Source organism: Leucopleurus acutus, assembly GCF_964270905.1.
Source record: "Leucopleurus acutus genome assembly, chromosome: X".
NCBI classification, from domain to species: domain Eukaryota; kingdom Metazoa; phylum Chordata; class Mammalia; order Artiodactyla; family Delphinidae; genus Leucopleurus; species Leucopleurus acutus.
The window spans coordinates 106600682-106623514 of NC_139148.1; positions in this window are offsets into that span (position 1 = coordinate 106600682).

Sequence of the window (22833 nt, forward strand, 5' to 3'; positions counted from 1 at the left end):
GGCGGACTCTCAACCACCGCGCCACCAGGGAAGCCCTAAATTGTGAATTTTTAACACCGCTATTACTGCTAAATATTAATGGACATCTAAACAAGAATTAAAGGCAACTTTATTCCCCCTTTCACCCTATTTGAAGATTAAGGTAAATAAACCCCCTCAAAACTGATATTTAAAAAATACTTTTAGGGAGTTCCCTGGGCGTCCAGTGGTTAAGACTCAGTGCTTTCACTGCCGTGGCCCGGGGTTCAGTCCCTGGTCGGGGAGCTAAAGATCCCACATGCCACGTGGCGCAGCCAAAAAGAAAAAAAAAATTTTTTTAAATGATCTTCTCACTATTTCATTTGTAGTTTGCTTATAGATTGTAGAATAAATGTGGTGCCTATTAAAAGTTGGTAGGCTAACTTGCAACAACATGGATGGACCTAGAGAGTATTATACTTAGTGAAATAAGTCAGAGAAAGACAAATACTGTATGATATCACTTATTTGTAGAATCTAAAAAGTAAAAATATAACAAACATTCACAGATACAGAGAACAAACTAGGGGTGAGGGAGCAGGTAAGGGACAAGATAGGGGTATGGGATTAAGAGATACAAACTACTATGTATAAAATAAGCAACAAGGATATATTATACACCACAGGGACATATAGCCATTATTTTGTAATAACTTTAAGTGGAGTATAATCTAAAAATATTGAATCACGGTGTTGTACACCTGAAACTAATAAAATACTGTAAATCCACTAAACTTCTATTTAAAATTTTTTTAATAAAAAAACTATAGGCTAACTGCATGGTGTATGGATACCTAGTGGTTCTCAAAGTGTGGTCTGGAGACCAGCAGCACCTGCATCACCTGGTAACTTGTTAGAAATACAAATTGTTGGGCCCCAACCTAAACCTAGTGAATCAGAAATTCTGGGGTGTAACACAGCAGTCGGTGTTTAAACAAACCCTCTAGGTGGTTCTGATACAGGCTAAAGTTTGAAAACCACTGGCATATGGTATGGGGTCCGAATCCAGAAATAACTAAGTGACTGAAACCTGTAAGTTAAATTGATGTAGCTCTCTGCAGGTGACTGTCATCCTTAACCTTTCTTCTCCTTGTAACTCATTGCTGATCCAGTCCTGTATTTTCTCCTGCTACCAAAATGCGAAGACTTAAAATGCAACATCCTGAAAATCCCTTCTGATTCCACTTTTCAACAAAATTTTCTTGCATACAGTACTCTTTGAATTTGATAATGCAAATCATTCTTCAGCCCCTACACTGCCAAGTTCAGAATAGCCTCACATTGCTCATTGCCATTAAACTGTCCTCCAATCAAGCAGTGAAAGGGTTAAGTATTTGAAGTCTCTCTTATAAGCACTAGTGTGACAGCAATTAGTTGAAATTGTACAGAACAGACCTGCACTTCTAGAAAGAGCCAAAGCTTCAGTGAAATGTGAGCAGTTAATCTACAAATGATAGAGTTGGAAGTGGTCAGCCTCTCTAATTCATAATAAGTAGCAGTTCTGGATTCTTTTTTTAGGTCTGAAATTTTAAAGTGTGGCACAAAAGAAAATTCTTGTAGTGGTTTTAGGTCTCTAAAGGTCTTCATAGTTGCATAAATCCACACTAAGGTCAATATTGGTCTCTAACTGTATCCAAAATAAAAATTTTAAGGTAGATAAAGGCTAGATGAAAGTCAGGCTTAGTTTTCTTTTCCTGCAAACTACTAATTTGCTTATAACAAACACTTCCATAACCTAGCCATTTGGCTTTGTATAGATTTGGTCTGTTTAGAGTTTTTTTTTCCAATCTTATTCTGTTTAATTTGATATTTCCAAGACCCTATATGCGCCATAACTAGTAACTACAGCATAAGAAATCTTTTGCACGGGCCTATGCTTGTTAACTTTAGGCTTATGAATAAATAGTAGAAGAATACTGGTTCAAAACAAATAAGGAATAAGAACCCAAGAGAAACCAAACTTTATTTCCCCCTTTTATTTTCCCAGAAGAATTTAAATATTCAAAAAAAGAGTAGGGTATAATTAATTGAGGTAATAGTATTTAAACAATGATCTTGCTTCAAAATCTAATTCTTGTTTCAGACAATTTTATGTTTCAAAAATATTTTTTACATGCAAAATTATAAATGTCCATTTGTTACAAAAACTTTTGAGCTTTCTTTTAAGTCTGTGTGTTGTGTTTTAACTTTATTTCGTTACTAGGTACTAGGGATTTCTTTTGAATTCCATTAGCTTAAATAAGGGGCTTTGCATTTTTGGCTAAAGCATCAAAAATGTATTTTCTCATTAAATATTGGAATTTTGTTTGGCAGTGATTAGGCTCTCCTTCTGCCAGATTACTGACAATTGGATTGAGGAAGGAAGAAAGAACACACAAGTATGTTCATGAACAATTACTGATGTTTCAGAGGAACTTAAATTGAAAACAAAGACCCCAAATTTCCCCCATAAAATTAATCTGGAGTGGAGAAAAACTTGCTAAAAATTATTTTATTTTTCATTAAATAAACATTGTGCAGGGATTTCCTAGCAGAAATTTAACAAAGGCCTGTGTTAATCATTAAGAGAATGACCTGACTCACCTGGAAAAACTTGTTTTTCTTTCAACTAGATTTTTGTTTGTTATTTGACTACTAAAAAGAACGTACTGTACTTATGCCTTTCTTGGTTTTCTACTGTAAATATTTCAGATACATTATGTTCTTATAGCTCATGTAAGAATTAAGTAAAGGACTTCCCTGGTGGCATAGTGATTAAGAATCCGCCTGCCAATGCAGGGGACATGGGTGTGATCCCGGGCCTGGGAAGATCCCACATGCTGCGGAGCAACTAAGCCCGTGTGCCACAACTACTGAGCCTGCGCTCTAGAGCCCACGAGCCCCAACTACTGAGCCTGCGTGCCACAACTACTGAAGCCCGCGTGCCTAGAGCCCATGCTCCGCAATGAGAGAAGCCACCGCAATGAGAAGCCTGTGCACCGCAACGAAGAGTAGCCCCCACTCGCCGCAACGAAGACCCAATGCAGCCAAAAAAATTTTTTAATAAATAAATTTTAAAATAAGAATTAAGTAAAAAGACCTATACTTAGTATGAGTTATAAATCAATATATGGTCATTTACATGTAATGAAATGTAACAAAAATATTAACACATAGGGATAAGTATCCCTGCTCCACCTACCTCAGAGGAGTGTTGAAAGGATCGTATGAGTAAATGTACATGAAAGAGCTTCAAAAAGTATAAACTATATAAGCCCAAGGAATCATTCCTCTAATTAGAGTTTACTGGACTAATTATGGGTTAGTTTCATACAAAATTAAACAGTTGTGGACCAGTATCTGATTAATCAAGGATGTATAGTGATGAAATTCATTTATACAGTTTCTTGGCCATTTCCGTGACTCTCAAAATCCTTTACATGCATTATCTCTTTGCCTTCCACTCTCTACATGGTTACTCCTGTGGTTAAATCAGAAGTGTATGGGTAATGGCACGGAGATAATTGGAGAAATTGTTGCTGTACAATTTTGGAAATTGTGTTCATAAACCCTGCCATTCAAGTGGCCCTTAAATAGATTTACTTGGGCAGTCAGGCCAGCTCTGTTTTCTAACGTATGAAAATAAGACTATATAAAACGGATAAATTCAGGGAGGATAAAATAATTGGTCTGGTACTCTTGCACTATGCCGTTGTGTCTCTCATTCATTATAGTCACAGCACCTCTATAATTTATAGCTGAAGAACCCCAGACATAGAGGTTACCTGACTCACCTAAATCATATGGTGAATCACGAGTCGAGCTGTTCTTATAGGCAGTGAATATGTTTCTGGCTAATTTTCGGCATGAATTAGCTAAATTGGCTGCCTCACTGTCTGAACTTTTGAGTGTATACGTCCAAATCCAGGCTTTTTTTTGTACAGCAAGACCTGGCTGGCCATATGATACCAAACCACAAAGCCAAATAGAATAAATAGGTATATGTGGTCCTTACCATGTCTACTCAACTAGAATTGAAAAATTAAAGTAATTCTAAAAAACAAAATTGATTAACTATGTTTCTGATCTTAAGAATTTGGAAATGAGGAAGAGAATGTTTCACTACGTTGCCAAGGCAAACCTTGGAGGTCAGGAACCATATCTTCCTAATCACTATGTTCCCAATGACTAGCATGCTGTCTAGTCCATTAATAAGCAGAGTTAATTTTTTCAATACATAGATGTATGAGTGAAGGAATGAAAGAACAAATTAGTAAGTGAATGGAGTGGGAAAGCCTCCTCATCTAAAAGTTGTGCATTGACAAATGTAATACAATTTGGAATCAATACTGACTTTCTACAAATTTCATTTTAGTTTTTTTAATGCACCAACATTAAACACCTACTATGTGCCAGGCTCTGTGCTAGATGCTAGGGAGTCAATTCTATCACTGAAGGGCAATAGGAACTGTATCTAATTCAAACTTTGGGGAGGGTGTTGGGGGGCAGTATTCTGGAGTATGGGGCCCTTGCAGTAGTCAAGGAGGTGGCGGAAGGGATTTCTGCCTGGGAGGGAAGCATGTGCAGAGCTCAGAATCAAGAAAGTCTGACATATCTGAAGACTAAAAATGGAGGTTTTGAATGAGAGGTCTAAAGCCATTTGCTGGGAATCCTCATGGCCATTTTGTGTGCGCTAGATCTCCTTGGGTACACATTTTGGATCAGTTTGGTTTTCTTTCTCCCTACAGATTAGAGAAATTCAAGATGGTATGATGGGTTTTGAATTTCTGAGCACGAAACAGGTGAGTTTTTTCTAAAGCAGGTTATGTGAGGTATGTTGGGGTATAAAGGAAAGGATATTCACTCACCAGGCAACCATCACCTTTTCTAAGCCTTTGCTGGGGCTGGACGGTATATACAAGGCTCACACAAGTTTCTTTTTATTTGAAATATATATTCAAATTAAGGCACCTTGTTTAATACGTTTAATGAAATCTTGTTTCACTTCATCATTGACCTCCACCAGTGTCTCTTAATCCTATTTAATCGTACCAACAGTGTGTAATAATTGCTTGCAGCGTACACAGAAATTCTGGGACATAGTGATAGAAGAAAGTAACACCCAGGCTGGGTCCTCCTGCAGTTTATAGTCTTGGTAGTAGAAAGAGATTTACATTCATCATTCACAAGGTATTCCCCCATTCCAAACATAATGCAGCGACCATTGGTAACCACGGTGGGTGTTGTTTAACTCAAAACAAATCAAAGGAACAAAAGAGTGTAAATATAGTGTGATACAGAGCTAGATTGTGTGGTATAGACTAACATTATTACATGAACAAAGAAGGACAAGTGAGGTTGTGGCCCAATAATTGGAGCAGGTTTCATCAGAGTGGTGTGACCAAAGTTACAGACCCTGAGATTGTTGAAGGCTGTTCAGATACTAAAATTTTATGATTGTATGTGATATATTTGTTGTTGTTTTGTTTTGTTTTCTATGCAAGGTTAATGGAGGACAAAAGTACCCACTTGGGCTGTTATGCTATAGGCTTCTGTGTGTGTTCTGGCATGTGTCTTGAATAATATTTTAATATATTTCCATACACATTCCATTAAATAATGACTCTTTGAACAGCATTTCATCTTAAAAGGAATTCAGCCTCCATTGCTTCTAAGCAAAAATTAGAAGCCAAAGTTCCCTCAAAGTCCTGCTCAAGCATTCCCTCTTCATTGGGAAATGGTCAGTTAATTCAAATGACAAATCAGGAACGGGAGCAACTCAGCAGGTGATTCATGGTGTGATTGAAAGGGCCTGGTACATTTTCTATGTCAGTTTCTTCATCTATCTGTAGGAAATAATGGTCTCACAGAGGTGTTATGAAAAATAATTAAAGTTGGTAATGTGCTTTGAGATCCATGGATGAACTGCGCTTTCAAAGTGCATAATTACACACCACAGTGAGTCTCTCAGGCTGGTTTCCTCTACTCAGTCTTTCATAGGTATTAAAAATGACCCAATATACACACTATCAAACGTAGTAAGGTAGATAGCTAGTGGGAAGCAGCCGCATGGCACAGGGATATTGGCTCGGTGCTTTGTGACAGCCTGGAGGGGTGGGATAGGGAGGGTGGGAGGGAGGGAGACGCAAGAGGGAAGACATATGGGAACATATGTTTATGTATGACTGATTCGCTTTGTTATGGGGCAGAAACTAACACACCATTGTAAAGCAATTATACCCCAATAAAGATGTTAAAAAAAAAAAATGACCCAGTTCAGGTAGGTTTTCCTTGTTCTCCAGTTGCTACTACATTTTTTAGCCACTGATACCAGTCGCCTTTAAAATGTTTAGAATACAACCCACAGTAGTAGTAAATACCACTAATCCTTTGGCTTTAGGATTCTTAAAGTCTTTTCTTTGGCGGAGTTTAGTTTTCCAGATCACTCTCTACCTTCATTCTCAATCTTTCCACTTCAGTTGACTCACTTATCTCCTCTCTGACGCCAGTCCCAACAGATTGTAAAAGATCAGCTCAATGGCTTCACTGAAACCAAACAGGAGGTCTCGCTTTGCTTTGCTTAATACTTGATCATTTCTTCTTTGCTGTTCTTATTCCTCTTCTTTCCCTCCTGCCCTCTCCCCCATTTTAATTGGCCTGTTGGAAACACCCAGCAGGTGAAATTCTTTAGATAACTCCACAGCAGGCTGAAATCCAAATGTTGAGCTGTTGAGTTGGGGGAGGAAAGAGGCTAGGATTGGCCAAGCAGAAAACAAGAGGGGAGTTCGGAGCAAGATGTTGTGACAACATCCAAGTCTATCTGGGTAGTAAGGGGAAACCTAGAACAACAAAACCAACTGAGAACAACATGAGAAAAGAACCACTGACCCCTAACCTGGGCAGCCTTCCCACAAACTCCTTTTGCCATTTTTGCCATTTGAGAGAAGGAAGCAAGAGAACGTGGTATTGCTCCCCATCACAGGAAAAACAACGTCAAGCATATATTTCGTAATGCTCTTGGATTCACAGTGACATCTTTATGTTCAAAGGAAAGCACACTTCTTCCAAACGTTTGGTTCCAAGATGGAATATGAAATGGAATGAGACTATGAGTATAAATCAAACTTTTTCTTAAGCGCCTTTTGAATTCTGTCATTTATCAATATGTGATACAATTTCAACATCTGAATCTCGGGCAAAAGCTTTCCTTCATTCCCCCCAACCCCAATGTTCTGTCTGCACTGCCTGGTGGAGGGAGGGGGCAGAGTTTCCTTTAATAGAAACCACTGCTTGAAGCAGTGCCCATGCTGAAGGGCTTCAGTTACCGTCACTAAATTAGAACTTTACCAGAGTAAAATACCCAGAGACTGGGTCAATTTTACTCTTTTACTTTGCCGGTAGGAAATATTTTCCTTCAAACGGAGTAAAAAACACAAAGAGGGCTTTTACCGTTCTTGAAATACTGTAGCACTGCATATGCTTCTCACTCTAAGTGCAGAAAACTTTTGAAAAGTATCTATTTATATAACATTTTGGAAATGACGAAATGTAAGAAATGGAGGACGGATTAGTGGTTGCCACTAATCTGACTGCCTAGCCAGTGCTTTTCCAAAAAAGGGACGTGTAAGAAACAAGATGTAAAGGTCACTGAACTAAAAATCAAAAGAAATAGATTTTATTAGTAGCTCTGCCATTGTATGTGTTGAAAAGATACAAAATACAGACTTTTTTTTATATAATGAGGAGGGGAGATCAGAGGGAGGTGGGTGTGGTTATAAAAAGACAACTTGAGGAATCCTTGTGGTGTGGAACTGTTCTGTATCTTGACTGTGGTGGTAGATACATGAATCTACATGGGTGATAAAATTGTATATAAATTAATACAAACATGCATGCTTGCACCTGCAAACACACGTACACAAACTAGTACAATTAAAACTGGGGAAATCAGAATGAGACCAGTGGACTGTATCAATGTCAATATTCTGTTGTGATATAATATTACAGTTTTACAAGATGTTAACACTGGGAAGACCTGGGCAAAGTGTACAAGGGATCTCTCTGTATTATTTCTTATAATTGTAGGCAAGTCTACAATTATCGCAATAAAATTTTCAATTTTAAAATAGTTAACCAGGTCTTTTCTAGGCCCCACTCAAATAGCATAGGCAAAGAGACAAAATACCCATGGCTGAGATAAAGAGAAGAAAGCTGGACCCTGAAGACTGACTGACCCAGAACCAGAGTTCGATAAATCAGAAAAGAAGAAAAAAAGGTTTTTGGTTACAACTTAACATTCCATGTAAAGGATTTAATTTACAAATTAGTAAAAAAGATGCTGAATTGTACAATATTTATTTCTCTTTAAAGTTGGTCTAGGGCTTCCCTGGTGGCACAGTGGTTAAGAATCCGCCTGCCAATGCTGGGGACATGGGTTCGAGCCCTGGTCCAGGAAGATCCCACATGCCGCGGAGCAACTAAGCCCGTGCGCCACAACTACTGAGCCTGCGCTCTAGAGCCTGCGAGCCACAACTACTGAACCCATGTGCCACAACTACTGAAGGCTGCACGCCTAGAGCCTGTGCTCCACAACAAAGAGAAGCCACCGCAATGAGAAACCTGTGCACCTTGATATAGAACTGAAAAGAATTCCGGGTCAAAGTCAAATCTCTGCCTAGTATCCTATTGGTATAATATGCAAGACTAGGTGTGGCTGAACAATAATGAATAATGTATATGCTGGAAGTCCAACTACTGTATGGATATTCCTGGCAAGTAACAGCATTCTTTCAAACAACATCCTGAAGGCTCAACAGGATGATATCTTCCATCCCCACAAAGACGAAGGATATCATCCAAGCAAAAAGGAAAATAATTTCCTGGAGGCTAAGTTAGGGATCTCAGCACCAGCGTGGAGTAGGAGAGAGCTCATAACTTAGCAGACACAAGATCAAGAGTACCACATTGGGGAAAACATGGGAGAAAGGGAAGGGCTGCTCTCCTAGAGGTTTGCAAAGACATGGTAAAATGGAACTGTCCGCTAGGTACACTATAAAAGAATTAAAGGGCTATACAGTGATTTCTAATGAGCCAGAAAAGAAACTGGGTGGAGGGAATTGAAAAACAGTATTCTTGAAAGCAAAAAGAGGAAAAGAAGCAATGAAGAGCTCCAGATCCAGAGGCTGTGAATATTAGCACAGAACTGATTCCAAGACCTCCAAATGCCTGAGAAATTATACATGAATGAATCAGTCCTAGGCTGTAAGAAGAAAGTGAAAGAAAAATAGTAAGAACTTAAAAATGAGGATTTCAGAGAAGTATTACACAGTAACTGAAAAGGGAGTCTGGCCATATGTAATGTGGCTTTTTTTGCGCAAAGTTTACTTTGACGTTCAAGTATTCCAGGTGGTCTCTTACCAAATCTGGTGGCATTAAGCCAATCACAGTTTCATGGCCACTTAAAAACCTAGAGTCTATTATTTCAGAAACAAATAAAGGATCTTGATGGCAATTCTTTCTGTAAATACAGTATTGTCTTAGATAATAATAATTATATGAAAACCTCTCCTTTTCTGGGGCTAAGCATGCTCTATTGTAATCTACTGCCTGTCAATTTCACCCAATAGACTATAGACTTCTAGAAGGTAAGAACAGTGGCTTACTTTTTCTGAATCCCAAGTGCCTGGCATATGCTAGGAACTCAATAAATGTTTGCTTCTTTAATAAATGAACAGCAAAGAAAATTTAGCAAAAATGAAAGGCAATGTTAACTTACCCACTGGGCAGGCAGCTAAATTCTGAAAGTGTTTCTTAGTAATCTCTACATGATGACATTGAAGAAACTAGATAACGACCGAAAAATTTCTTCAAGGAGGTTTGGGAGAAAAGAGTTCACAAAGGAAAGGAACAATACAAGAGGAGCACAATTCCTGTGTGATGTTCTAAGATACGATGACATTAAACTGCAACTGGTAACAAGAGTTTTCCCTTCCAGAGTTACATCCAGCTTCCCCTTTCATCAGCTCCTCCCTGCAGTATACCTCCTGTTTTCCTTTAGCCACACAATACCACTTGCCCTTCCTGAGATAGGCTGTGCACTTTGACACCTCTGTGCCTTGGTTCATTATACTCACTTTGCCTGGAAAGCTCTTGCTTCCATTATCTTCCTGGAGGATTCCTTATTCACTTTTCCATTGCCAGTTTGTCTCACTTACCTATTGCTGCATAACAAACTCCCCCTCAACTGAGTGGCTTAAAGCAACCTGATTTATTATTTCCCAAGATTCTTTGGGTTGGCTGGGCAGTTCTGTTGGTCCTCTCGGGCTCACTTGTGTGGCTGCAGTCAGCAGGTGGGTCATCTGGGGGCTGGGCTCAGCTGGGACACTCTTAGACCTGGTCCTCTCTCTCTACGTGGTCTCTCTTCCCCCATGGTCTCTCTCTCCACATAGCCTCTTTCCAGCAGAGTAGCCTGGGGTTTTTTTCCATGGCAACTGGGTTCCAAGAGCAAAGGCAGAAACTGCTAGTTCTCTTAAGGCCTGCCTAGGCTCAGAAATCCCAGAATGTCACTTTTGCTGCATTTTACTGGTCAACGCCAAGTTACACGGTCAGCCCAGATTCAAGGGGGAGAGGAAATAGACTTCACCTCTTGATAGGAGGAGTCGTAGCATCACATTGTGAAGGGACATGAACACAGGGAGGTATAATTCACTGGAAGTCATTTTTAACAATCATACAACTGAAATGTCACCTCTTTATTCATCATTTGTGTTATATATATATATATGGAGAGAGAAATCACATGATCTCATTACCTGTGTCTATGTCTGTTTGAAGGAGGCAGGGGTTTAGGAAAACAGCCTGAAAGGACCACTTTCTGTAATCTGACTGGGGAAAGCTATACTCATGAGATACAGTTGAAAATATAATTTGGGGCCAGATCATGGGGGACCTTGAATGCCGTACTAAGAAATTTAGATTTTATTTTGCAAGCATTCAGAACTGAAGTCAAGAAAATCTCTCCCCAAACTGCTTCTCCTATATTTCCTATCTGGGTGAATGATAGGAATAAGGATTCACATCTTCTACCTACCTTATCCGAATGGCCTCTAAGTGCTGCTACTTCTTACAATTCCTAAATATCTCTTGACTCTGTCCCATGCTTCCATCTACACTGCCATAGCTTTAGTCCAGGGCCTCGCTCATCATTTCTCCTTTGACCTATTGTCACAGCCTATTAACAAGTTTCCCTGATACTAGTCTTGCCCCCTTGTCCATCGTCCATGATTCCACCAGAATCATCTGCTGACGTTAGCCCCCTCATTATAAGCCTTCATGGATTTCTATCACTCTCAAGATAAAGTTCAAAGTCTTTGGCACTGATTACAAGGTCCCTCCACAATTTGGTCCCTGTCTAATCTCACTCTACTGCCCCCCTGCCCTTGCCCTTTATATTTCAGCAATACTATACTTCTTGTTGTTCCTCGACTCATGCTGTATCCCCTTGTGCCTTGGTGCCTTTGCCCATGGTAGACTCTGTGTCAAAAACCATTGTCCCCTTCTCTGCTTGGGTAACTCCCAGTTTTCTTTCAAGACTCAATCTCTAGGACTACTGCCCAAACCCCCCTCTCAATCTGGGTTAGGTGCCCCTTTTCTGTGTTGCAATATCACCCAGTGCTTATGGCTATCAGAATAATACTATTTATTGATCACTCACGTGAATAACTCAATTCTTGTATCAACTGTATGAAGTAGATTCTTATAGTGACAGCTAGTAAATGACAGAGCCAGGATATGAACCCAGGTGGCCCAAGGACCTACTGTTGAAAGCACTATACTATTTTCTCGCTCAGGCACAGCACTCATCACTCTGTACTGTAATTGTCAATTTACCTATATGTCTCCCCCACCGATTGTGAGTTTCTCGAGAATAGAAATTATGTCACATTTACCTTTTTTTAAAATAATTAATTAATTAATTTTTATTTTTGGCTGTGTTGGGTCTTCGTTGCTGTGCACGGGCTTTCTCTGGTTCCTGTGAGTGGGGGCCACTCTTCGTTGCGGTGCGCGGGCTTCTCATTGCGGTGGCTTCTCTTGTTGCGGAGCACGGGCTCTAGGCGCGTGGGCTTCAGTAGCTGTGGCTCGCGGGCTCCAGAGCACAGGCTCAGTAGTTGTGGCGCAGGGCTTAGTTGCTCTGCAGCATGCGGGATCCTCCCGGGCCAGGGCTCGAACCCGTGTCCCCTGCATTGGCAGGCGGATTCCTAACCACTGCGCCACCAGGGAAGCCCACATTTATCTTTTTATCCTCAGAAACTAACATAGTGCCTGCCACATAATAGGTACTCTAAAAATATGAGTTGAATGGATGGGTGGACAAATGAACGAATGAATGACTCCTAAAATTTATGAGTGATTCTTCTTGCTCTGTTGTTTTAGCCAATTTTTAAAGATAAAAAAATGCTTATAGAACTAGAAACATACTTCGATAAAGACCCAAATTATATTAAGGAAAAGAACAGAGAACTGTACACAGGTGATACATTTTCTGTTTACTGATGTTCTGTCAGCAGTTTAAAAAATGCAAGCAAGGGGCTTCCCTGGTGGCACAGTGGTTGACAGTCCGCCTGCCAATGCAGGAGACGCGGGTTCGTGCCCCGGTCCGGGAAGATCCCACATGCCGCAGAGCAGCTGGGCGCGTGAGCCATGGCCGCTGAGCCTGCGCGTCCGGAGCCTGTGCTCCGCAACGGGAGAGGCCACAACAGTGAGAGGCCTGCGTACCGCAAAAAAAAAAAAAAAAAAAAAAAGCAAGCAAAATAATTTTATTAAGAAAAAATATGCAACAGTCTAATAAAAAAGGCACTAGATAACAGTAAGAGTTTAATTCTTCCTTCAACTCCTCCCCATTAAGGTAAGACATGAAATGAAACCTACTATTAAGGGAAGCTAGAGAGGGACACAAAGGCTGCCTAAGAAAGATATAACCTTGACCAGAATAAAGATATTAATAATACATAGAAATATAATACAATAATATACTGAAAGGTCTTGGTTGTAGTAGAAAGTACATACACTTTACATCCTAATTAGATATGAGTTTGAATCCTGCCCTGGCACTCACTGTGAAAGTCATTTAAACTCTGAACCTCAGTTTTCTCATCTGTAATATGGAGATCATAATATCTACCACTGGACTTGAAGTCAACCAGACCTGGGGCTGAATCCTGGCTCGGCCATTTCAGAGCTTTGTGACCCGGGGGAAATTTCCTTAACCTCTCTGAGCCTCAGTTTCCATATCTGTAAAATAGGGATAATAGTACCTACTTATAGAATGAGGGGGTTTGTTCACTTATACCCAGGTCTAAAAACCAATTTAAACTTTTTTTTTTTTTTTTTTTTGTGCGGTACGCGGGCCTCTCACTGCTGTGGCCTCTCCCGTTGCAGAGCACAGGCTCCAGACGCGCAGGCTCAGCGGCCATGGCTCACGGGCCCAGCCGCTCCGCGGCATGTGGGATCCTCCCAGACCGGGGCACGAACCCGTGTCCTCTGCAACGGCAGGCGGACTCTCAGCCACTGCGCCACCAGGGAAGCCCTAAAAACCAATTTAAAACGTAGAATTTTGGTTTGTGAGCTCTGAAAAAACAAAACTCATACTTATGAACGACAACCTAATTTAGGAGTTACAGCCATCAAAAGGCTCAAATAATCTGGTGTGATCCCAAAGATTTTGAGAAGAAATTTCTGTTAAAAGAACATGAAGTACTCTGGAAAATGTAAAATAAGAATCTACCTACTTATACCTGAGGCGGCTTCAACAGTACTTGGATATTGGAAACACGGTATCATGATGGGTTCACTGATAAAAGGTCCTGGATATGCAGAAATGAGTTCTGGATCCAGAATTAAGTTGATTCTCTCTAAAGTACAGCCACTCTGAAAAGCCCTGTTTGGGTGGAGAGCTGGCCTCTTGCCATACCATCTCTACCTCAAGAATCTTTATCAAAAAGCATCAATTCATAAGATTACACACAAACCAAAAGGACTAGCTTAAAACTTTACAATCAGTTTTCATTAAACTAGTTTAGTTCTCTCCCATCAAAAGAAATACTGGACTTCCCTGGTGGCTCAGTGGTTAAGAATCTGCCTGCCAATGCAGGGGACACGGGTTCAAGCCCTGGTCCGGGAAGATCCCACATGCCATGGAGCAACTAAGTCTGTGTGCCACAACTACTGAGCCTGTGTGCCACAACTACTGAGCCTGTGTGCCACAACTACTGAAGCCCGCACACTTAGAGCCTGTGCTCTGCAACAAGAGAAGCCACCGCAATGGGAAGCCATGCACCACAACGAAAAGTAGCCCCCACTCGCCGCAACTAAAGAAAGCCCCTGCGCAGCAACGAAGACCCAACGCAGCCAAAAATAAATTTAAAAAAATACGAAAACATATGTGAATGAAAACCACAAGCCACAAAAGGATATGTATGGTCTGACACCATTTATGTCAAATACTACAATACAATACTATGTATTTTTCTCTACCTATTTAGGTAGAAGTATTTAAAAGATTTATCTGGAAGAATGAGCATCAAACTCAAAAATGGTTATCTATGGGAAGAAGGGAGGGGAGCAAGTTGGGGAGGTGGCCAAGGGGACTGTGATAATCAGTTTCATGTGCCAACTTGAGTAGGCCATGGGGTTGCTAGTTATTTGGTCTAAGATTATTCTGGGTGTGTCTGTGAGGATGTTTTGGGGTGAGATTAACATTTGAATCGGTAGACTGAGTCAAGCAGATTGCCCTCTCTAACATGGGCAGTCCTCATCAAATCAGTTGAAGGCCTGAATAGAATAAAAAGGCTGACCTAAAAAATAAAAATAAAAAATAAATAAATAGGGCTTCCCTGGTGGCGCAGTGGTTGAGAGTCCGCCTGCCGGTGCAGGGGACACGGGTTCGTGCCCCTGTCCGGGAAGATCCCACATGCCGCGGAGCAGCTGGGCCCGTGAGCCATGGCCACTGAGCCTGCGCGTCCGTAGCCTGTGCTCCGCAACGGGAGAGGCCACAGCAGTGAGAAGCCCACGTACCGCAAAAAAAAAAAAAAGACTGACCTTCCCTCCTGCCTGATTGTTTGAGCTGCTCAAACTGAAACATCAGCTCTTCTTGGGTCTCCAAGCCTGTTCGCTCTCAAATCGGAACTAGACTGTTGGCTCTCCTGAGTTTCCAGATTTCCAGCAGCAGATCTTGGAATTTCTCAGCCTCCATAATTGTGTTGAGCCAACTCCTTATAATCAATCTCTCTCTCTCTCCACACACACACAGATATAGATATAGATATAGATATAGCTATGGATACAGATATGGATCCTTTAGGTTCTGTTTCTCTGGAGAATACTGATTAATACAAGGATTTTACCTTTATCTTTTTTTCTTTTTAAATATTTATTTATTTGGTTGTGCGGGCTCCTTAGTTGCAGCGTGTGGACTCCTTAGTTGTGGCATGAGAACTCTTAGTTGCGGCATGCATGTGGGATCTAGTTCCCTGACCAGGGATCAAAACCTGGCCCCCTGCATTGGGAGCTAGGAGTCTTATCCACTGCACCACCAGGGAATTCCCACCTTTATCTTTTTAGTGTCCTGATTTTTAAAAAGGAGAATAGATTCATTTGTTACATTTATTATTAAATGTATCTTCAAAGAACCAAAGTATGTCAAGCCTGTATTATTATTCCCAGTTAACAGATAATGAAACTGAAAGGTTAAATGATGGGCACAGTCCTTCCCCTTAGCTCCCCCCATCACAGTTGGTGCTTGCAAAGACAAATGCAACATTATAAAATAACAGTATTTGGAGCTCCTTGTTAGAAATTAAAGGTATTATCATTTCTTGATTTTTCCTTCTCACCTTCTTTTCTCAGATCTTCCACACCAAAGGGGTGAGCTCACACACATAGAGGAAGAGAGAGGAGGCAACAAATGTCTCATAAACATGGTAATTAACCCCATGTTCCTTTCAAGTTCTGAGGATGTGCTAAAAGTTGTCTGACCCCCAGAGTGTGGAGTGAATACTGCTTTGGAAATCATTGACAATCAATGCTTCAGAAACATAATTCATGGGCACAGTAGCTAGACAACAACATTTGCAGTGGAAAATTCCTCTCACTCCCAGGTTAAAGGATGGGGATAATTGTTCTGGACAGGAAAAATGTGCTTTGAAATGTGTAAGTAAGAGGAAGGCAGAAAAAAAATTAAAAGGGGGAAAAAACGACACGAATATTTATAAAATATCCGCTCTCTTGACTTCGTTGTATGTGTTTCTAGGGGAAGAGATATTGACAGGAAATTTGTGGGATTTTCTGCTTTACTAAAGAGGGGACAATAAGAATAAAAGTGTTTCTTTCTGTTGTCAACAAAACCAGAAACCCCCTTTCCACCAAATTAAGAGAAAGTTACCTCATCTTAGATTTTAGGAGGTCTCCTGTAACTACCTGAATGTCTATAAACAGGGAGATAGAACAGTCTCTCTTCTCCTCTGCCTCGCTCCATATCAATGACTTGACCTTTAAATTAAAATGTGGGATTAGTTGTTACACAAATAAAATGTCCTATTATTCAAATAGAATTATGCATCTTTTCAAACCTGATCTTTTATCAGGACACTTCTGAAAGCTGCTTTCAGAATCCTTCCTTTTCCTTGATTAAGTACAACTTTTTTTAAGCAATGTAATTTAAATGTATAAACAACAGTATTGTATTCCAAAATGGTTATGTGGACTTCTGGTTTGAATTTGGACATGGTCTCTCAAGATACTGTATATGTTGTGCTTATGTGAATGTATGCTAATAATATTTTATTGTGAAGTTTCATTACTTTTATCTGTAGAAACTAATTTTTTTAGATTGTATCACTGAGCTTTTATTAAATATCCAAGTGCATTTCAACTGAAATGAAAAAGGGTTTCTGAATTTCACAGAATATTTATTTTGCATTATTTGTATAAATATTTAAACTACAATCAGAATTGTTTATTACATTGGAGATCCAAGACACATACTCTGGCTTTATAATATACCTTTTCATTTCTTCTGCTTAAAACTTGTTTTAAAAATTATGAAATGTTTTACAAATAAAGATATATAGAGAGAATAATATAATAAGCTTCACAGAGAATAAGATAAGCTTCATTGTACTCACTACTCAGCACTGTCAAGTCTTAAATGTTTCCCATATTTACTGAAGATCTTTTTTGTAAAAGAAATAAGACTTTATGGATATAGCTGAAGTTTACCGCCTCCATTCATTTACCGTCTCCCTTTCTCAGAAGGAGCCACATTTGTGGATTTGATGCCTTTCATTTCCATGCATGTTTTCATATTTTTACCACATATGTGTCTATCCATAAGCTGTATAGAACATCGTTTTGCATATTTTAAGCTTTATTAAATGGTATCATACAATCAGTAGTAGAGGTAGTATAGTGCAGTGAATAAGAGCACAAACATTGGAGCCAAAGGTGGTCTAGAATATCTGCTGTACATGTTACCAGCTGTGTGACCTTGGACAAATTACTTAATCTCTCTGTGCCTCATTTTTCTCATCTATAAAATGGAAATTCATAATAATACCTACAATGTAAGGTTGTTTTAAAGACTAAATGAGTTGATACCATACAAAGCACTTAGAACATAATAAACTAAGCATGATGTGTTAGTATTATTCTGCACCTTGCTTTTTTTAACATAACATTTTTGAGATTTATCCATGTTGATACATGTAGCATTAGTTCATTTTCACCACTGCATAGTATTCTATCATATGAATATACTGCAATACATCTACTCTTTTGTGATGGACATTTAGGTTGTTTCCATTATAAAAAGTGCAGCAATGAACATCCTTGTACGTGTCTTCTTGTGTACATATATGAGAGAATTTCTCTAGATTTCTCCATTTTTAATTAACTATCTCTAGAAAGGTACATTTTTAGGAAATATGGCTCTGATTTCTTTTTCACAGGCAAAGGAGCTATGTATGTGTTTTATCCATTCCAGTGTCTTCAAAATCAACAGTGCTTATGACTTTCTAAACATTTGCAGCTATCCTTTGGAGCATCAAAATCACAGTTTGGTTGAAATAATGATGGCACGACAGCAAATACTGGTCTCATTAATTAATTTTTAAAATTTTCATTATTTTTTTGGCTGTGTTGGGTCTTAGTTGCGGCATGTGGGATCTTTCGTTGTGGCATAGGCTCTTTGTTGTGGTGCAGGCTTCTGTCTAGTTGTTGTGTGCGGGTTTTGTCTTCTCTAGCTGTGGCATGAGGGCTCCAGGGCGCGTGGGCTCTGTAGCTTGCGGCACGCAGGCTCTCTTGTTGAGGCACGTGGACCTAGTTGCCCCGTGGCATGTGGGATCTTAAGTTCCCCAACCAGGGATCAAACCCACGTCCCCTGCATTGGAGGGCGGATTCTTTACCACTGGACCACCAGGGAAGTCCCTCATTAATTAATTTTTGATTGCCTTTTATTTTTAACATACTGTTATCTGCGAATTGAAGGATAGAACCTGACCTCAAATCAAACAGCACACAATTTTTCTACTATGTATAAAAAATCTGATCACTATACTTCAAAGGTTTTGAGGTCTATGTCACAACAGTTGTAACTAATGAATGTCTTTTCAAACTGACTGTTTTGTTATTTCTTCTTGGGAAACCACTGAATTGGTCAAGTGGCTGTTTTATTGGTCTTAACTTACTGAATGGTAGGCTGTAAACCTTAAGAATGTTTCAACAACTCATAAAGGAATAAATACCCCAGTTAAAAGTCTCTGATGATTGGGATCTTAGACTACTAACCTCATTAAGTTTCATCTGGTAGTCCTTTTGAAAATGTATTCAAATTTTATCATTTTCTCTTTCTGAAGATCGTAAGAAAGTGTTATGTTTTATAAATAGGGACAGACAACTTCTGATAGCCATTAGTTTTTGCATTTTCTTGTGCTACTAATTAATACACTTCTCCTTTAAGAATACCTAAATGGCTATAATATTTTGCCCTGTAAAGTGACTTTAAATTGATTCTCAAAGTGTTCTATAAACCGTATTTAAATCTGAAAGAATAAAACCTCAATAAAGACTCCAAGGCTGATCTCATTTTATAATTCGGCACCTAGACATTTGGATGTCCCACCCTCTGGGAAACAAGTCATCTACTTTCATTGTTGATAGCCAGCTCTTCATTTACAGCTCTAAGAAAATACATGGCAGGTTTTATAGCTTCATAAATAAATCAAAAGGCATCTTTGAAAAAAAAAAAAGAGTACGCGAAAGGCATTCCAAACTAATGGATATATCAAGTGCTTATTGAGCACCAAATTTTATTCATTGAGCATCTACTGTGCTAGATAGATGTTCCTACTCTCGGAGGGAGTAAGCATGCTAAGTTTGGCCAGGAAGCAGAAGACTATGGTCTAATATTTAAGTCTGGTCTGGCAAATGTGTGCTCTAGTGGTGTAGAGAAATAGCTCAGGGTTTGGGGAAGAGAGAGGAGGGTGTGCTCCTCACTCTGTCACCGGACACTGTGTTATACTGGGGACATTAGTCTCTTGGTCTTCAGTTTCTCCTCTGAAAAACGAGGGGGTTAGTCTGGATGCTCTTCTATGTACCTTCCACACAGTTTTATGAACTGGAAGGAAGGGACCAATGTGGAATGTGGTATTCAAGAGAGACCTTATGGAAGACATGAGGCTTCACAAAGTGCCAGGAAGAATTCAGATGCTTGGGAGGCAAGCAGTGTTTGGGCATAACTAAATTGATTTCTACTGTTAGATATGTGATTGCTTTTAGTTTACAGTGTACAATAAATAACTACAAAACGAAGATAATGTATATATTTACCTACTTCTTTTGGAAGATGTTTGAAAGATATTTTCAGGTGATTAGAGGATGACATATTAAAAATATTATTATTATTATTATTGAGTAGCAGCACTAGATCTTTTTGAATGTTATCAACTCAGGTTAAAAGCAAATTATAATAACAGAAAAATTTCATGAATCTAGACATTATCTTTGATTTTGATCCATGGCAAATATGTTTTTTTTTTTTTTTTTACGGTACACAGGCCTCTCACTGTTGTGGCCTCTCCCGTTGCAGAGCACAGGCTCCGGACGCACAGGCTCAGCGGCCATGGCTCACGGGCCCAGCCGCTCCGCGGCATGTAGGATCCTCCCGGACCGGGGCACGAACCCATGTCCCCTGCCTCGGCAGGCGGACTCTCAACCACTGCGCCACCAGGGAAGCCCGGCAAATATGTTTTAACAATTGGCTCTCCAGGGGAAAAAACAGCCCTGATCTATAGCATTTGCTGATTTTCATGGTGTAAATGCTCTCACCATGGCTGGAGCTGGGAAGACATGCATACAATCAGCTCTCGGGAGCTGGTGCTGGCAGGTTCTAGCATGCTACCATAATATGTAACGTGTATATAAAGAATATATTTACCTTTCTTTCCGAACCATTTAAGTTGCGGACGTAATGCCCCTTTTATCCTTAAGTACTCCAGTGTGTATGTATCTCTTAAGAATAAAGACATCCACTTAAGTAACTACAATACAATTATCAAAATTAGGAAATTAACACTGATACAGAATTATTATATACTCTACTAGACTGTATTCAATGTTGCCAACTGCCCCAATAATGCCCTTTATAGCTTAAAAAGAAAAAAAAAAAGGTTTGGTCCAGAATCTAATCCAGTATTGTCTATATTTTGGGGATAAAATGTATTTTCTCTGAAGTTTCTATCTCTAGCCCTCTGCCACTTTGCAAATCTCCCTTCATCCTTTCTTCACACCTCTTAATCTTTCCACAAGCAGTTCTAGCATTAATTTCTAGAGTCTAACATTAGAAGTGCTATCAGCATATAACAGTAAACTTGCTACCAATGATAGACATCAAATGTTGACAGTGGTTCTAGAATTTGAATTTTACTTAATATTCGTAGTTACTAGTAAGAAATACTGCACTTAAATTCAAGGAGTCGTCTTTGTTGCTATTAAAGTTAGTGTCCCTCTTAGTTACTAATATGACTTTGGCTTTACAAATTTGCATGCATGCCAATAAAAAAGAGTCTTATTGGAGGCTCTGGGCAACGCTAAATTTATTCATTTATTTATTTATTTTAAATATTTATTTGGCTGCGCTGGGTCTTAGTTGTGGCTCTCGGGATCTTTAGGGATCTTTAGTTGCAGCATGTGGGATCTAGTTCCCTGACCAGGGATCAATCTCGGGCCCCCTGCATTGGGAGTACGGAGTCTTAGCCACTGGACCACTAGGGAGGTCCCTGGACAATGCTAAATTTAACCAAATCACTTTCCGCAATATAGAGAAATAGCTAAAAATGTTTATTTGGGGTGGCTGTGTTGGTGTGTTGTTCTGCTGACAACAATGTTACTGCTTCCAAAAATTGCTATTTCTATAAAAGTGAATACCCAGCAACAGTTCCACAACGGCAACAAACAAAATGAAAAATAATGTAACCATTAAATGTGTATGGATTTGAAATGATAAATGTCTCTTGAACATACTGAAAAATCCTGCATCACAATAGGACCTTCAAAGTAATCCATAAGTTTGAGTTGATAGGTCTGCCTGTGCCATGATGTCTTTTTTGTTGTTGTTTATTAAATGTTGGCGCTCAAAAAAATAAGGCAAATGTCATCTGTCTACGTAAACAAATCCTATGACATGTTTAACTACTTAATAAAAATAGCTAGGATCAGTGGCAGCATTAAGTGATGAAAGTATTAGCTGCTGAAGGAATGAGTTATTTTGGCTACTATTTCTGAAATGATTTAAGCAGAAAGCAGTTTTTTCCTTGAAATTTCCAGATAGTCATACCAAGTTTCGATTTTGCTTCCATGGAGATTTGGCCATTAAGTGAAGGCTGTGTCCCTGTATGTGAAAAGGAAAAGAAAAGAAAAAAGAAAGAAATAAAAGAAAAGAGAGGAAAATCGAATGGATTATCAAATAAAGACAAAACAAAGATGTTCACTGTAATTATCATCTGATTTCAAGCTAAAAAGCACATATACCCTAAATCCTGACTACATTTTCACTGCCACTGCTTATTTAGTCCAAGCCCCATCACCTCTCAGACTGTCTAACCCTTTCCAATCTGTCTTCCAGAGACATCTTTCTAAAATGTCAAAATGAGCAGGTGGCTTCCATGTCTTCCCGTGGCCTGTGGGATACCGGGCTCCTTCCTTAGCAAGGCATTCCAAGGACCCTCTGGGATTGGGCTCCTGCCTATGACTCCAGCACAAACTTCTCCAGCTCTCCTTTTAATAGAGCTCTCTGCCTTCCAATTCCTAGGTGTAAATCAAACGAACTACTTGTAGTTCCAGGAGAGGGTCTCGCTGCTTTGACTTCCATGCCTTTGTTTACCCTCCTCCCTGGGCAAAGCTTTTTATCTTTTGTTTACCTGATGAATACTAATCTTACTTTGCTTACAAATCCTCTTCTGACTCCTGCCCATATTCACCTTTGTACACACATTCTACTTTGTCAATCTTCTACAATAGCACCTCTAACACTTGATTGGATTTATTTGATCCCGTCTTTTCTTAATAGGTTGCAAGCTCTTTGAGGTCAAGGACCATGAATTATTCATGTTTGTATCATCAGCTCCTAGCCTATTTTGTGTCTGGCACAGTAAATACTGCTGAATGAAGAACAATTGTAACTAGAATTATCTAGATAGCCATGGTCCAATACGTAGCCACTAGCCACATGTGGCCATTTACATTTTAATTAAATAAAATAAAAAATTCAGTTCCTCAGTTGTACTA